The sequence below is a fragment of the Orycteropus afer genome, unplaced genomic scaffold, assembly GCF_000298275.1.
Source record: "Orycteropus afer afer isolate SDZICR_OR568_19922 unplaced genomic scaffold, OryAfe1.0 scaffold00045, whole genome shotgun sequence".
Lineage (NCBI taxonomy): Eukaryota > Metazoa > Chordata > Mammalia > Tubulidentata > Orycteropodidae > Orycteropus > Orycteropus afer.
The window spans coordinates 5,875,063-5,886,679 of record NW_006921632.1 but is presented as its reverse complement, the minus strand read 5'-3'; positions in this window follow the sequence as shown (position 1 = coordinate 5,886,679).

Sequence of the window (11,617 nt, the reverse complement as noted above, 5' to 3'; positions counted from 1 at the left end):
TTCAACCAGGAACAGGGAAAAGAAAAAAAGCTGAAAACTAGGACCTGGGAGGGTAGGAGTAAGATTAATAGTTAAAAGGACATAAGTATTAATAATAATAGTTGTCTTAAAACAGATAAATGCAAGCAAACTAATCACCAGAAATAAAAAAGAAGAAAATAATAAAAAGAAGAAAAAAAAAATCGGTGGTGGACAGGGTAGGGCACCCAGGCTCTGCCTGAGCACACAGACTGTGATAGAGTTCTTGTGGGCCCAGAAGGTGGGTGCGAGTAGGGGATGGCCACACCTCCATTCACCAAGCAGGTGTGGGGTATAAGAGTAAGAAGAGGAATGTGGTACCCTTTCACTCTTGCAGGTCCGGAGTGTCCTTGGGGTTGCTGGAAAGCCGAACCTCTTCTTAAACCCCTGGAATCTCAGAGAGCACTGTCTCTTTAAATATCCAAAATGGTCAAGCCACTTGTAACATTCAAAATGGCGGTGTCTCCAGACTGGCAAAAGCCCACAGCTCAGCCTGCCTTTCTCTTCACCTTCTCCGTTTATTCCCCAGCCACAGTGCACAGTCCTCCGTGCAGTCCCTGGCTAGCAGGACTGATTTTTCAGTTAATTCTTAGGTCCTACCACTACTCGGGAATCTCCAAGCTGTCTGTGCCGTCAGGATTACTCAGGATCACTGCCAGACCACAGCTCCATATGTCTCCTTTTTGATATTTTCACGCAAATTCTTCTGCTAGTTGGGGTTTAGTCCACTTCTATATCCTTCCCTTCAAGGTTCAGGGGTCCAGGATTATCTTCTGTGTCTGTGTTAATTGGTTTCCCTTTGTTGAAGAGGGTCTGTGCAGTCTTTTTGCCTAGTCTGCCATCTTACTGGAACCCCTAATATGACTATTATTCAAATTTACTCAACAACTATTAATGTCAAAGATGAAGAAATTGAATATTTCTACCAACTTCTGCAGTCTGAAACTAATCAGACATACAATTAAGATGCACTAATAATCACTGGTGATTGGAGTGTGAAAGTTGGAAACAAAGAAGGATCAGAAGTTGGAAAATACGGGTTGGTGATAGGATGGCAGAGATTACATGATAGAATTTTGAAAGACCAGTGACCTAATCATTGGAAATAAGTACTTTCAACAACATAAATGGTGATTTTACACATGTTGTTGTTGTTGTTGTTATGTGCCATCGAGTCGGCCCCGACTCATAGCGACCCCTCCTTGGGTTTCCGAGGCAGTATCACTACAAAAGTAGGATTGCCCAACCTTCCTTCCGAGGAGTGGCTGGTGGGTTTGAACCGCCAGCCTTCTGGTTAGCAGTCAAGTGCCTTAGGCACTATGCTACCAGAGCTCCACATGGACCTCACCAAATGGAATACATAGGAATTGATTACATCTGTAGAAAGAGACAATGGAGAAGCTCAATATCATCAGTCAGAACAAGGCCAGAGGCCAACTACAGAGCAGACCATCAATTGCTTGTATGCAAGTTCAAGTTAAAGCAGAAGGAAATAAAACAAGACCATGAGAGCCAAAGTATAATTTTTACTATATCCCACCTAAATCTAGAGACCATCTCAAAAATAGATTTGACACAATGAACACTAGTGACCAAAGACCAGATAAATTGTGGGATGACATCAAGGACATATACATGAAGAAAGGAAAAGGTCATTAAAAAGACAGGAAAGAAAGAAAAGACCAAAATGGATGTTAGAAGAGACTCTGAAACTTGCTCTTGAATGTAAAGTAAGAAAAGCAAACAGAAGAAATGATAAAGAAAAGAGCTGAACAAAAGATTTCAAAGGGCTGCTTAAGAAGACAAGGTAAAGTATTACAATGAACTGTGCAAAGACTTGGAGTTAGAAAACCAAAAAGGAAGAACATGCTTGGAATATCTTAAGCTGAAAGAACTAAAGAAAAAATTCAAGCCTTGAGTTGCAATTTTGAAGGATTCTATGAAGAAAATATTGAGCAATGCAGGAAATACTAAAAGAAGATGGAGGGAATACACAGAGTCACTGTAAGAAAAAGAATTAGTTGATATTCAACCATTTCAGGAGGTAGCATATGGTTAAGAATTGATGGTATTGAAGGAAGAAATCCTAGCTGCACTGAAGGCATTGGTGAAAAATAAGGCTCCAATAATGGCAGAATACCAGTTGAAATTTTTCAACAAACCAGTGCAACACAAGGACTCACTCAGCTATGTCAAGAAATTTGGAAGACAACTACCTGGTCAACTGACTGGAAGAGATCCATATTTGCGCCCATCCCAAAGAAAGGTGTTCTAACAGAATGCAGAAATTATGGAAACAGTATCATTAGTATTACAAGCAAGTAAAGTTTTTATGAAGGTAACTCAAAAATAGTTGGAGCAGTACATCAACAGAGTACTACCGGTACTACTGAATCAAGCCAGATTCAGAAGGACATGAAACATTGTTAAAGTCAGATGGATCATGGCTGATAGCAGAGAATACCAGAAAGATGTTTGCCTGTTTTATTACTATGCAAAGGTATTCAGTTGTGTTAATCATAACAAATTATGGATAACACTTTGAAGAATGGGAATTCCAGAAAACTTAATTGTACTTGTATAAAACTTATACATAGACCAAGAGTTAGTTGTTTGAACAGAATAAGGGGATACTGAGTGGTTTAAAATCAAGAAAGGTGTGTGTGTCTGGGTTATATTTTTCCACCACACCTATACAATCTGCATGCCGAGCAAATAATCCGAGAAGGTGGACTATATGAAGAAGAATGTGGCATCAGGATTAGAGGAAGAAGACTCATTAGCAACCTAGATATGCAGTTGACACAATGTTGCTTGCTCAAAGTGAAAATGAAGATTTACTGGTGAAGATCAAAGACTACAGTCTTCAGTACGGATTATACCTCAATATAAATTAAAAAAAAAAAAATACAACTGGTCCAATAAGCAATATCATGATAAATGGAGAAAACATTGAAGTTGTCAAGGATTTTACAATCAATGCCCATAGAAGCATCAGTCAAGAAATCAAATGATGTATTGCATTGGGCAAATCTGCTGCAAAAGACCTTGTTAAAGTGTTCAAAAGCAGAGGTGTGACTTTGAAGACTAAGGTGTACCTCACCTAAGCCATGGTATTTTCAGTCACTTCATATGCATGCAAATCCTGGACAATGAATAAGGAAGACTGAAGAATTGATGCTCTGATTTATGATGTTGGCAAAAAATACTGAATATACCATGGACTGCCAGAAGAATGAACAAATCTGTCTTGGAAGAATTACAGGTAGACTGTTCCTTAGAAGTAAGAACGGCGAGACTTTGTCTCACGTATTTTGGATGTGTTATCAGGAGGGACCAGTCCCTGGAGAAGGACATCATGTTTAGTAAAGCAGTGGTTCAGCAAAAGAGGAGAAGGCCCTCAATGAGATGGATTGACACAGTGGCTGCAACAATGGACTCCAACATGGCAATAATTGTGAGGATGGTGCAGGATTCTGTTGTATGTAGGCTGCTATGAGTTGGAACCAACTCAACAACATCTAATAACAACAACAACAAATCCCCAAGTCACCCTCTTGGCACCATCACTGAAAGTGGTGGCCAACACAGGGGTCGGATAGAACCCAGGATTACCACAGCTTCTGAATCCATGATGTAACAATTAACTTTACCATTTTGTTAGGATCCCAAAGTAACCACCTGCCTACAGCACAGAATTCACTTCTCCCCTCCACCCCCCCATTGGCTGATTTTTAAAAGTAGATAGTCAGGCCTTTCTTCCCGGGCTATCTTAGTCTGGAAGCTCTGCTGAAACCTGTTCAGCATCATAGCACCATGCAGGCCTCCACTGGCAGACTGTTGGTGCCTGTGTGTGAAATGTACTGGCTGGTAATCAAGCCTGGGTCTCCTGCGTGGAAGGTGAGAATTTTACCTGAACCACCAATGCTTCATTGGAATCTACTTTTTACCAGCTGTGGTATTTTTGTTTTACACCATCTAATACACAACAACAATAATAGTAACTAAAAAATAAAATTACTTTTTCAAGTCCTCAAACCAGGGATTTGAACCAGTTCAAAATGGTTCAGTCAAAGCCTATTAGAAACAAGGGCAGTGTGTACATTGCATAGCAGCCAAATCTCTGGCCTGGTTTTGACCTGAGTAGGAAACAGACAACAGTGCTTTTCTCAAAGATGGCAGCCAACTGAGACATTCAAAGAGGGGTGGTCAGTTGCCATCTTTGAGCAGGCAGCTCTATGGCCCATTTTCTCCTGGTAAAAATCAGAGGTGCAAAAGATTTGGTTGCTGTGCAATGCATATATTGCCCTTGTTTCCTTCGACCATGACTGAAGCTTTTCATAAAGCTTGGTCACCCTGCCTAAAACCCTGCTGCCTTTGGAGAGGGTCTAGAAGAACAGACAGAAAAAAGAGAAGTTGTTAAGACCTACAGGAGCTCTGATGGCATAGTGCCTAAGGCATTTGACTGCTAACCAGAAAGCTGGCAGTTCAAACCCACCAGCCACTCCTTGGAAGGAAGGTTGGGCAATCTACTTCCGTAGTGATACTGCCTTGAAACCCAAGGAGGGGTCGCTATGAGTCTGATCCGACTCAAAGGCAGTGCAGCGCATTGTGCTGTTATTGATAAGACCTACAGACAGAGATAAGATGGCTTAGAGAGACAGTGAAGGAGTGAGCAAGAATGAGATCAAGACCAAAAGATGGGCTGGAGGCCAACAAAGAACCAGACCTGACATTAGGCATCTGGCTGGCCTCTTGCCCCAGGTGTGTTGGAACAGCTAGGGCTGGTCTGCCCATACAAAGACCATGACAGGACTGGCAGGAACAGTTCCTGACTCATCATCTGAATATCAATAATCTGTCAAAATAATAATAATTAGTGTTCTAAGTAGTGGGATTATGGGCAATTTTCCCCTTTCTCATTCATTTGCTCATTCACTCAACAAATCATGATTGAGTGTGTCTTGTATGTGTATGTCAGACACTGTGCTAAGCAATGTGGGTATAAAGGTAAGAAGCTTAGAGTCGGAAGGAGGAGGCAGACATCAAATAAAATACTCAAAGGTATGACTGCAGAAGCAGAACACAGTGACTAAGACCATTGTCCCTAAAGCCAGACTGCCTAGGTTTGAATCCTAGCGCTGCCCCTCACTAGCTGTACAGCCCTGGGGGAGTTACCTGTCTTAGTTAGCTTGCGTGCTGCTGTAACAGAAGTGCCACAAGTAGGTGGTGTTAAGGAACAGAAATTTATTTTATCATAGTTTAGGAGGAATTCTGATCAGGACTCCAACTCCGGGAGAAGGCTCACTTTTGGTCCACTCTGGGGGAGAATCCTCGTCTCAGCTTCTCCAGCATTCTTCCTGGTGTTTCTCGGTTCCTTGGGGATCTCCACGTGTGTCTACCTTTCCCTTTTTATGCTTGCTTGCCTCTGTGTCCAATCTGCTTTTATGGTATCTCAAAAGTGTTATGTTTAAGCCACATCTTACACTGATATGACCTCATTAACACAACAAAGTTAATTGTAAATTGGGTTATGTCTATAGGTAGAAGGGTTAGGATCCCAACACATTTTTTTGGAGGCACACAATCCAATCCATAGCACTGACCTCCCTGTGCCTCAGTTTCCCCTGGAACTATAAAATGGAGCCAATAAGAGTATCTCACAGTGTTGCTGTGAGGATTGAATGAATTAATACTTGCAAATCTCTTAGGATAGTGCCTGCCACATAACCGTGGCCTTCCACACACACTAGAGCTCAGGGAGTAGAAGGCAAGACCGTCAGGCACTCAGGCAGGGTTCAGGGGGTGATATTCAGAGATAGGGAATCTGAGAACCTTTCTAATAAAACTGAGCTTATAGCTGACTCTCCTCAGGTGGGCAGTCCTGGCTGGAGGCCCCGACTGGGAAGATGCTGGGAGGTGTCTGCAGCCTCACAATAAAGAGAGTTCTGCACCTTCTCTCCTTTTTTTGACACCCTGAGCTGTGTAAGTCACAGATACTGAGTGGGAAAACATCTCAAAATACTTGTAGGACAAATCTCTCCAGTTGTACAAGAGGAAACTGAAGCCCAGGGAGAAGAAGGGACTCGCCCAAGGTCATGTGGCTGCTGAAAGCCGAGGCCCCTCCACTTCAGCACACTGACCAGGAGCACCCTGACACCCACTGAGGGGCCTCAATCTCTGGTTTAAAGGATGCTTTTCTGGGTGGCTGAGTGAGCTTAAAATGCTTGCTGTCATGGCCCCAGCAACAAGCCACCATTTCTCCATCCCTCTGAAAACTAGAATCCCCTAAGCACTGGGAAGGCACCGTCCTCCATTCAGCAACCCAGAGTCAATTCTCAGTTGCCTCTTAGTCAGCTCTGATTCATGGCAATCCCATGTAAAACAGAACAAACCATTGCTCAGTCCTATACCATCTTAAAGTCTGCTGGTAGGCTTGAGCCCGTTGTTGCAGCCACTGTGTATTTCCAACCTACGATGCTCATCTTCAGCACTGCATCAGAAAATATTCAGTACTGATCCATAAGGTTTTTATTGGCTAATTTTCAGAAAGCTTTTCCTCCTAGTCTGTCTTAGACTGGAAGTGCCTGTCCACCATGGGACACCCTGCTGGTATTTGAAATACTGATAGCATAGCCTCCAGTATCATAGCAAACTGCAAGCCACTGTAGTAGGACAAACTGACAGATAGGTAGTGGCCCTAGATAGCTTTAAACCCACTGCCATCAAGTTGATTCTTACTCATAGTGACACCCATTGTGTTTCCAAGGCTGTATATCTTTATAGAAGTAAATTGTCTCATCTTCCTCCCATGGATCAGCTGGTGGGTTTGAACCTCCAAACTTCTGGTTAGCAGCCAAATGCCCTTAGTCACTATGCCACCAGAGCGCCTTTAAACAGCTCTAAGGGCCCCAAACTCATACCCCAGCAGGAAAACTGAGACCCTGAGTGCTCCCCAAGGGCCAGGAGCATGGCCGTTAGGGTAAAGTCCCCAGCATCCAGCTCCTGGTGCAGGGTCCACACTGGTCTGAGTCTGCACACACATGAGCAACCAGACGCCCACATATCACAGCACAAGAGCAGCTCTGAGCTTTGACCTTGCCTTCTGCCTTCCTCTGGAGGTCACTAGGCCCATGCTGCTTCCTCAGAGCTCCACCCACCACCACCAACAGTCCCCTGTGAGCCCAACACAACACCCTACTCCAGGAAGGCCCCCAGGTGTCAGAGAGAAGCCTCTCGCAAAACTCAGCTGAGTCAGATGTGGCTTCTCAGAACAATCCAGTTTCATCATCAGTGGCAAGGACAGCTGCAAGTCCCTTCACCCTCAGGTGACTGGCTAGGCTGGGTTGCAGGAAGTCTACAAGAAGCCAGACATAGAGAGTCCAGAATCTCAGAGAAGGACTCCTGGATTGTCTGGGACGGCTGGACAGGCCTGGATAGTCACTCAGTTCAAGCACGTGGGAGAAACCCAGTATTTTGTGGGTAAATGGATACATTTTGAAAATGCATTTAATTTCTAGACTATAGGTCCATGGAAGAGAGAGAGAGGAATTAAGAGCTCTGGTAGCATAGTGGCTAAGACACTTGCCTGCTAACCAGACGGCTGGCGGTTCATACCCACCAGCCACTCCACGGAAAGAAGGTTGGGCAATCCTACTTCTGTAGTGATACTGCCTCGGAAACCCAAGGAGGGGTCGCTATGAGTTGGGGCCGACTCGACGGCACATAACAACAACAACAACAGCCAGGTTGGAGATTTAGTTGGGCTTTAGCCACTAGAACTTTCTGAAATCCTGGTGACTTGTACCAGTGGCGAGCTGAAAGCATCCCCTGCTTTTCAGTAGGGAGCAGCTTGTCAGTGAGCAGTTGGGCACTGCAGCCCTGAGCCTCTACCACTCTCCGGACTTGCCCTGTGCAGCATCCTCACCTCTGATGGACTTGTTCTGTGTTCATCTGCCTGTTTGCTCCAAGACTGCCCACTAGGCCCACAGTATGTATTAAAAATGGAAGGGAGAATACGAAAAGAGTATGAGGGAAGGAGGATAGGAGGAAAGAAGGAAGAAATTAGCAAGCCTGGGTTTATTCCTACAAGAAGAGTCCCCAGGTGGTGCAACCAGTTAATGCACTCGGCTGCTAACCAAAAGGCTGATGTTTCAAGTCTGCTCCAAGTCACCACAGAAGAAAAACCTCATGATCTGCTTCTGAAAAGCCTGCCATTGAAAACCCTGTGGAGCACAAATCTATTCTGACTGCACGGCAATGCCATCACTTGGAATCGACTCAACAGCAACTGGTTTGTTGTTCCTACAAGAGAAGAAAACATCAGGATTCAGGGAGCATGAGGAACACAAGGAAGGGCATGGATGGGCAGGCCCATGGTTGAGGCATGGCTGATACACACCCAATTACTTCACCCCTCCACCCTGTTATTAACCAGTTGTGTGACTGTAGGCATATCTTTCTGTACCTCAGTTTCTTTGTGAAACAACGGTAAACAATGTTTACCCTACCTATCCTATCATCAGGATAAAATTAAGACAGTAGATGTGAAAGTGCACTGGAATGGATGAAAAGAATATTCAAATCTCAATCTATTATTATCATGACAAATACTATGAATAACAGCAACCTTAAGAATATTAATCTTTGCTGCTTGGTTAGCAGAGCGGCCAGAGGTTAAGGGCTGTTGGGAACACAGAAGCCACCAGGAGTGTGAAAGCAGAAGTTCCTCCACCCCTCGAGGGCTAATGTTACGCTGAATGGAGTGAGTGTGGAGGGTACCGGGTCACAAACTCTGTCTGTCTTCCTGCTTGGTTGGGGTTTGGGGAGACGACAGAATCAGCTTCCAGGGGAGAAGCTGGAGTTGTAGAGGGTTGGAGCTTCCCAGACTGCTCTACCCCTTTACTAGATCATGCTCAGCCTGCTGGAAGGACCTCCCTGCTGTGCACTCCACAACAGAGCCCAAGCCTCCTGACCAATAGCTGCCCCAGGCTTTCACAGGGAAGCTGAGGGAAAGGAGTAAGGGAGGGCAGGGATAGGGGTGTGTGTGTGTGTGTGTGTGTGTGTGTGTGTGTGTGCGCGTGCGCGCGCGCCGCACATCTATTTATAGCAGAATTACCCCTTTCCATTCTTCCACTCCCCTCCCTTGGAGCCTCTTATAGGACACACACACACACACACTCCATCTCCACTTTCTTCCTTTTAGGTAAAGGATTTTTTTTAAAGGCCTCACCTCAGGTCACACTCTCTTCCCTCCTGCTACCCGCTTAGCAGTTCCATCAATTCCTCCTCCCATCATGGCTGCCCCGAAGATAGAAGACAAAATAGGAGCCCCCAACATAGGGAGCATGAGAGGATGGGCTCCCCACCCCTTACCCCCATGCCTGGGCAGTGAGGGGGACAGGAAGACAACATAGCCCTCAGAGCAAGAGCCACCCTAACATAGAGCCCTTCCCTCCTCCTTAGCCTCCTTCACTCCACTGGTGACCCAGCCCAGTCTCTGGCTACCCTGGGTCTCAGCTTCTCCTGCTCCCAGAGTATGTCTCTTCCTGCGATGGCAGCCAAGGCCCTGTCTCCCTGGGCACTCCCCTCCTGGGAAGGCTCCCAACAGGCTTAAAAGTGTTCCACCCAAGAGACTGAGGCAGCTGGGAGGTTGCAGGGTAATCCAAAACTAAAGGGAGATTCACATGCTTCTGAGAAGTTCTATTGGGATGTAGGTACAATTACAAAGAAAAGAAAAAACCTGTCAGAGGACACCAACCATCTACCCCATGTGGCTCCTGCCACATCACTAAGCTGGTTTTACCCTTCAACCTGAAAGGACACAAGGGACAGTGGCTGGCTGGCTGGTCTAGCCATCACTGAAACACTGACAATTGGTCTAGAAGAGAAGAAAGCTCTGGGACTCCTGACTCACCAACACTGGGGTTGCATGTCATGATTGCTCAGCTCCCGTAGCATCCTTGCCCCATGATTCTCCACCTCTGCCCATAGGCAAGGGAACTGGTTTGGTCACCCATGTCATCTGGCTGCACCTCAGTCTCTCCCAGTGAATTGGCCTCTGCTGACTTCACAGGACGTGATGATGCCCCTCTTCATGCCAAGGACACAAGACTGCAGGTGGCTGCCACCTCTGTCATAGAGGCAGGAGCTGCCGTTCAACTTGTTTGTTACTAAAAACTGGGTGGAGTCCATTACACCCATTTTACAGATGGAGAAATTAAGGCACAGGACTATTATTTGACTTGGTCAGATTCACTCAGAAACTTGAAGTGTATTCCAGTTGTTCTGCTTCCCTACTAAGGACTCTGACACCAGCCAATCTATTCTGGAAGTAGTTGTAGGCATGTCCATGGCCACAGATTGAGAGGAAGTCTGGCAGTGCAGAGGTGAGGGTAGGAAGAGGTTTGTCTGGCCTGAGCACTGGCAGATGGACCTGCTGAGCAGGTGCAGGGAGCAGACCACACCCAACCACCTCCACTCTCTCCGGATATGGGCCCACTTCCTCCAGATGCCCTCAGGCCCTGCTGCCTCAATACCTACTCAGGGGTCATCCCAAGGCCATAGGTTCTGTCCTGGGGCCAGACAATGCACCTACCCTGCCAGGCTCCAGAGCCATGAAGAGCCCAAAAGGACACACACTTTGCCTGGCATGTCCTTGTATGAGTTCTGCCTCTGGCTTGCAATAAAGTTGGAAAGGTCTTTGCAGTAGTCGATTCCTTGGGGATGAGCTGAAGAGGCAGGAAAGAGGATCCTTTAATAAAAGCTGATAGAGCTTGCTGGGATGATTCTCATCACTGATGACAAATCCTGATTTCCTGGGAGGTTGCAGGGTGGTCCAAGGTGCAAGGGAAATTCACATGCTTCACAGCTCTATTGGCATGTAGGTGTAGGTGCCAAGAGTGTGAGGCTTCAGCAAGCAGTCCTCTCTCCCTACAATGTTAGTGTCCTCTCTGTTGCTGGCCACCTCTCAGAGGCTTCTGTTCAAGAAGAACCATACCCAACAGGCCAAGATGTGTTCCGGGCCAGAGGGAAACTGCGGTTAGGAGGAGGAAGGTGGAAGGGGCTAGTTGCATCTTATCAGACCACCATGGAAGTCTGATGGTGACCCTGGCCAGACACTACCAGAGGCCCCAGGATCCAGCAGGTGCTATGGCCAGGTGCCTGGGAGGCCCATCTGGGAGCCATCAGCCACCTTGGAGGCCTGCCTGGTCCCAGAGACCACACATGGTGGAGGGACTGCTCTGTCAGCCTCTCTGTAGCCAGTGTGACTGGGTCTACTCCATGAGTATCACAACTCCTCCTCAGCTCTTCTCCCAGGGGACCTCATCTTCTATACTCTCTATAGAGCTGGCCCCAGAATAGACAGATTTTTGTTCATTTGTGGTAACAATAAAGGTCCTCAGGGACCACCACTCCCTCATAAACAGGCCTGATCACACCCAACTCTGTCTCACACACTGTGGAAAGAAAAGCAGGACTCCCCGGCCCTCCTCCCAGGGGAAAGAGTGATCCCAGCAGCTCCTCATCCCTGCACACACATGCTGCACACATGCAGACTTTCTCCATCCACTGGGAAAACAAACCACAGGGGATGGGA